Below are 6,553 nucleotides of genomic sequence, written 5' to 3' on the forward strand. Positions count from 1 at the left end.
AGGGTTTTTGGCAGTATAATGTACACGCTCAAACTCAGCAACAATTTGGTTTAAAACATATATACCTTGATACCATGCCAAGTAGTCTCTCGTGTAAGGTAACTTTAAAAACATGTTCAACCACTTGTGTACTTCTCTCAAAAGATATCTTAATTTCTATGTGTTGTAGGGTGATCATGTTGTCCATAGCCAATGCTATTTTGTAGTAGTCTCTTTAAGGTCCAATAAGCAAACTCAAGCCCGCAAACATAATTATTTTTGTCCATTCAATTCTAAACCCTAATAACAACAAAATATAAAATTTTCATACTGGTTAGTTGTTGTGTTTCTTAAGTGTATCACCTTATTCATCCAGGCTTTAATAAATCTTTCTTTGTGGGGAATCAACCATTTTTGGTTGACATAGTCAACAAACATTGGCTATGGTGAGCAAGCAATTTCAAACTTCTTAAGGCATTAATCAAACTTTTGCACAGAAGGATAATCCACCAAACTCCTTCAGGCTTTCATGACATAATCTCATGCATTTTTTTACCAACTAAGGTTTTACACTTTGCCTTGACATTCTTATCAATGTGAAATCAACACAACAAATTGTTAGCTTCAAGGAATACAGTTTTCACTACATTCATCATTCTTAGATCTCTATCGGTAACAATAATTCTATGGAGTGCATCACGTCTGAGAAAAAGACCTCGAAATTGTTGTAGAGCTCAAACAATATTATTTAGACGTTCTCCCTCCAAATAGGCAAAAGCAACAAAGAATGTCATCCCTATTGGTGTCACACCAACAATATCAAGTAGTAGCAGCCTGTATCTATTTGTTTTGTAGGTACTATCTATTAAACATATCAAATTACAGGCATTGGTTAATTTGACTGCATCAGAATGACTCCAAAATGTGTCACGTACAACATCTTCATCCTTCAATCTATGCTAATGAATATACTGATCTCGTTCAAGAAATTTCATTAGTTGTTGCATTATAGTATTATTGTCTCTTATGGAACAACAGTAAACATTTCTTGCATTATATATTTGTTTGATTGTTGTATAACTATTGACATTGTACTTTTTCAACGTTAGAAAAATATTTTTTAGTTTCACCATTGACATTATCATATTAACAACAATGATCTTCTCATCCTTAGTCACCAGATAAACATATGGATGTCCAACTAATGACTTGATCAATTCATGATTGTGACTCCCACACATTAACTTCACCATCCATCTTTCGCCTCCCACCACTGTTTCTGCACACAGCTTAAATGGACACCCATATTTTCTACTTCCAATAACTGTTCTTACTAAATCTTTCTTCTTGACCCTATATTGATCACTTATTTCACAATCAATTAAAACAGACGAGGTCCTTCCTCTAATATCACTATTTGTGTCTGACCTCATAATCACCGCCACAAAACCAATTTTATAAGCAACAGATTGAGCCCAATGTAGAACATCATCACGGGTAGCAAATACCTACAATGCAATTCATACAAGTTTAGTCTTTAAGGGACATTCATTTACTTACTTTAATAACAATAAATCAAATTAATACCTGAGAAGTATTGAACGCATCACAACAATCAACATATTCTTTATTCACACCGGCTTCATCTTGATTTTGTTCATTCATATCAACTTCTTCAGATATTATATTATCATACATCTACTAATCTTTGTCCATCTAAACAAAACATTCAAAAATTTCAATGATTGACAAAAACTCCCTAACCACACCATAATTATACTATCACACAATTTTTGCATTTTTTTTACTGCATTTAATAATTTAATACATTAAATTTAAAAGGACAAAAAAACAAATTTATGTTCAAACGACTAAATTAAATTAAAAGTATAAATTAGTTTAACATTTATATCACTTTCAAATTATACAAACTACAACTTTCAAATGAATATTCAAACTATTTTCATTTAAAACTTTTTTAATTAACAATTCTAATTTTATTTAATTAAACAATAAAACAAATTTATAAAAATTAAAAAAAAATAAAAGGAACTTGCAGATTTACCATACAGATTGGCAATCTGTAAGGTTCTTATGGATTACCAATCCGTAAATTATATACAACTTACGGATTATCAATCCGTAAATTGTATATAATTTATGAATTGTCATTCCGTAAGTTTAACGCGAAAAAAATTAGATTGAACACCTTACATCCGCCTGTTAATGACCAAACCAACCTCCGTTACAATCGTCACTTGCTCACGAACCATCGTAAACAATGCACCTCCACCAAAGAAGACACAACAACGAACTAGCAACTCTCACCAGAACACCTCTCACTACAATGAAGGTGAAGGAAAAAGAATAACAAGCTCGCTTGAAGAAATGTTAAAAAACAAAGCGTTGAAGAACTTATAAGAGATGAATATAAAGGGAATTTAAAAAAAAAATTGTTGGATTTACCAACAATTTTTTGGGTACCCAAAGCAAAACCCTAAAAGCTGGCTTTTTTGTTGTGAAGGGTAAGTAAAAAAGGACTACAGTCCACATATAATTTTGTGGTTATAAATTTGATTTATTCAATAATTTTTTTAATTTAATGAATAATTAATATATAAAATATCATACAATGTAAATTATAAAGAGTTATTGAAGAGAGTAATCTTACCTAAATTTATTCTTGGACATTCCTTTGGTACACCATGTGAATAACGTGCACCAATTCCCTTTTTTTTTGGCTGAGTTGCACCAATTCCCTTTATAATCTATTTTGACACGTGACCTCATTTGAAAATTAAAACAATCTAATCAAACTCAAAGCCTGAGACAAAGGTAAAAATATATGAATTTAATTTTTATAAAATTGAATCTAACATGTTTATATTTTTTTTATGAATCTAACATGTTTATATGATATTAATTATAAGTTTATTATGTTCGTGATAACTTAATTATTTAAAAACTTATTTTGTAATAAGTCTTATAAATTTATCACTTAACAAATTTTTATATTTAACTTTTTATGTAGATTTATACTTAATATTTTTAAAAGATAAATAAATGTATGATTTTGATACATTATAATAATCAGGCTTATTTGTTAAGTCTAAAAGACGTAAATTTACTTAAAATTTGACCAATTTAACCAAATATGTTTTTATTAAAAGTCTAGGCCTTGTTTATTTCTGAAAAACTTCAATCTAACCTAGACCTGATATAAGTAAGTTAAGTCATAGGCTCTTATCAAGCAGTCTAGCTTATTCTCACCCTACAACTGCTACATGCTTATCAAATTATTTTATTATTTAATGTGTACCCTATAATAATAATAATAATAATAATAATAATAATAATAATAATAATAATAATAATAATAATAATAATAATAATAATCTCAAATGAATTACAATTTTCATTAAATAATTAAAAATATTTACGTTTCTATCTTAGAAGTTTATGAATTTTCTATTTATGTATTATATTTTTAACTAATTAATTCATAATGAAACTTTTAAATAAAAAAAATTAAAGACTTGCCAGACCATTATTTTTTTCTTAGATAGATAATGGTAATATTAATTATTATCATTATTGTTATTAATGGTAATATTAATTATTATTATTATTGTTATTATTATTATTCATTTAGCCAATTGTTTACTCTTTATTTCAAGTTTTGTCTACTTAATTTCTAAATTAAAACCACTGATAAGCCTCTTACATTTTTCAAATGAATTAAAAAAATTAAAATTATATAACTATAAAGTCACTCATTAATTATTGAAGGAATATTTTCTTTTTTCGACATGTATGGGATATTTCTCTAATTCTCTCCTTCTCTATTAGGACCGTCAATTGTCGCTCTCCTTTTGCTTTATCCAAATGTATGTGTCCGGCAGGTGGAAGATAAAACACCTGTAAAACACTCTAACACTCAAAATAAAAATAATTATTGTCTAAACAATATAAACGACTAATAAATGAGAATAAATAATTACCTACTTACATCAACCTTAAAAATCTAACATTTTATATACATATTTTAATAGACCTTATCATCCATGAGTCTTACCTTGAATTATTAAGCTTATTAATTTAAATTTTCTAATAATTATGTCATTAAAATAATTAGTTTTTACCTTAAAAGTTAAAACCAGTGTTATAAAAACAAATTTGGCTCGGTCGGTCGGATCGATCCAACCGGGATCAATAATCTAACCAGACTGATTTTATTATTAAACCGTTCATACATGGAGCTCAAGATGACCAAGCCAAACCCGATGTTTTGAGAAAACTTGACGACTCGACCAGTTTTACAAACTTAGACTGGACTATGCACAAAAAGAAAATTGGCACTATCCCTAAAAATACCACTACCGCAACCAAAAACCCCTTCTCTTCATCTTCATTCTTCACGCTCGAACTTGTTGATGTCGTAGCTTGCCGTCGCACCTGGTCTGCAACTCGCTAGTTGCCACACACTTGCCACCTAGGTTTGCAAATCGTCGCACGAAGCCATGAACACCACACACCTAGGTTTGCGCTTTGCAACTCGCTGTCGCACCTGGGTCTCATTTCCGGTGGTGAGTTCTTCACTTCTCCTTCACCTAGCTCTAACTCTATTTTTTGCTTTGATATTCTCTCGATTATTGAATTTACTCCATACAGTGAAGCTAGCTGAGATACTTGAGTCTTGTATAAGTCTAGAGAGGAGATGGTTAAGAGGTTTCTGAGAAATAAGATAAAAGTGGGGCCTTATTTGGAGGTCCTTGATAGGTGTTGGGATTCGTAGCTTTGTAAAGATTTACTTGTAGCTGGTTATTGATTAAATCCAGCTCGTAGATTCAATGCTGAAAAATTTGAGAAGCATAGGAATACACAATCTAGCATTTTGGAACTCATTGATAGGTATACACATGGAGATCTTGAGTTGCAAGATAAATTAAATGAAGGCACGAGGATATATAAAAATTCTGAAGGAGATTTTGCAAGACAAACTGAAATACGTGAATGGAACACAATTATTCTAGGTAAATTTAGTGTTTGATACTCTAATAACATTATTGATTTGTGATTTATTTTAGCAAGTCATAATATATTCTTATATTGATTTATTTCTTTATATGTTATATTCTAGATCAATGGTGGGATTGTTATGGACATAGTGCTCCACAATTGCAAAAATTGGTTATTCGTGTTTTAAGTCAAACTTGTTGTGCTTCGGGTTGTGAAAGAAATTGGAGTGCATTTGAACACGTCCTTAAAAAAAAGGCTAGAGCATCAAAAACTTAATAACCTTATTTATGTTCGTTATAACTTGGGGTTACAACAAAGGTATTACTATATTGACTATTCTTTGATTGTTTATCTATTTTTCTTGGATTTTTTTATTGTTAATATATGAGTATTTTGATCAATTTAGGAATCGACTAAGGCAACAAAATTATGACTCAATCAATTTGGGAACTCTTGATGACCATTCTAACTGGGTGTTGGAGGAGTCACCACCATTCTTAACTCGTGAAGAGGTGAAGACTTTATGTAATGATCTTGTAAACATGTTCATCCAATCAACTTCAGATGATATTGGTATGTTTCTTAATAATATTAGTATTTATTAGGTATCACTTATGTACTTATATTAATTGCTAATTTGCATCTATAATGGTGTTGTCATAGATAAATAAAATCTGAATGATGATGAGCCACAACCACTAAACAACACCATGGGAGATGTTAATCCAAATGAAAGCAATATTGGTGAAAAGTCTCATTCTTTTGATCGAGAAGGATCAACTGAAGTTGACCCAACATTGACTCCTTGGATATAAATTATGGATATTGTCATGTTGATGCTGTTTGTGTTTTCATTTTAAAACTTATTTATGAACTTGTGTAATTGTGATCTTGAGTGTCGTGGTGATGGTGGTGGTCACGGAGGTGGGATGTCGTGCGCAAAGCACATATTTGGTGTGGGAATGCCAGGCATGGAGTAGGACTAAGGTGGGTATGCATGTAGATCTCTTCAAGGTCGGTGGTGTGCGCAGCGGAGAGGGCAAAGGTAGGTGGCGACAAAAAATTGAGGCTGAGGTTGGTGGTGTACATGGCGGAGAGGGCGGAGGTAGGTGGGGACATAGATTTGAGTTTTTGAAGGGACATACGTGCTTTAGGGTTCAATAAAAAAATAATAAATGATGTGAAAAACAATTTGATACTTGTTGAACACTTATGAAATCTCATCATGACTCACCTAGGTTCAGATTTTTCGAACCTAGATCCAAGCCAAAAATCGCATATTTATATTATGAATATACTCAAAAATTTATAAAATAAATTTGGAATATTTTGATATTTATATGAATGAAAAATATATTTTAAATTTATTATTTCATAATAATAAGAGAGATATACACACATTGATATCGTGAGACCCACTTGATTACGTGATTGAATCTATATCTCTTCTACTGAAAATTTCAGTAAATGGAGATGAATTTTTTTTCCTACAAATAGTACACACAAAATCCAATCAACATAATTTTTTGTGAGAATAAATCTGCTTAATTTTGCG

Source organism: Glycine soja, chromosome 8, assembly GCF_004193775.1.
Source record: "Glycine soja cultivar W05 chromosome 8, ASM419377v2, whole genome shotgun sequence".
NCBI classification, from domain to species: Eukaryota; Viridiplantae; Streptophyta; class Magnoliopsida; order Fabales; family Fabaceae; genus Glycine; species Glycine soja.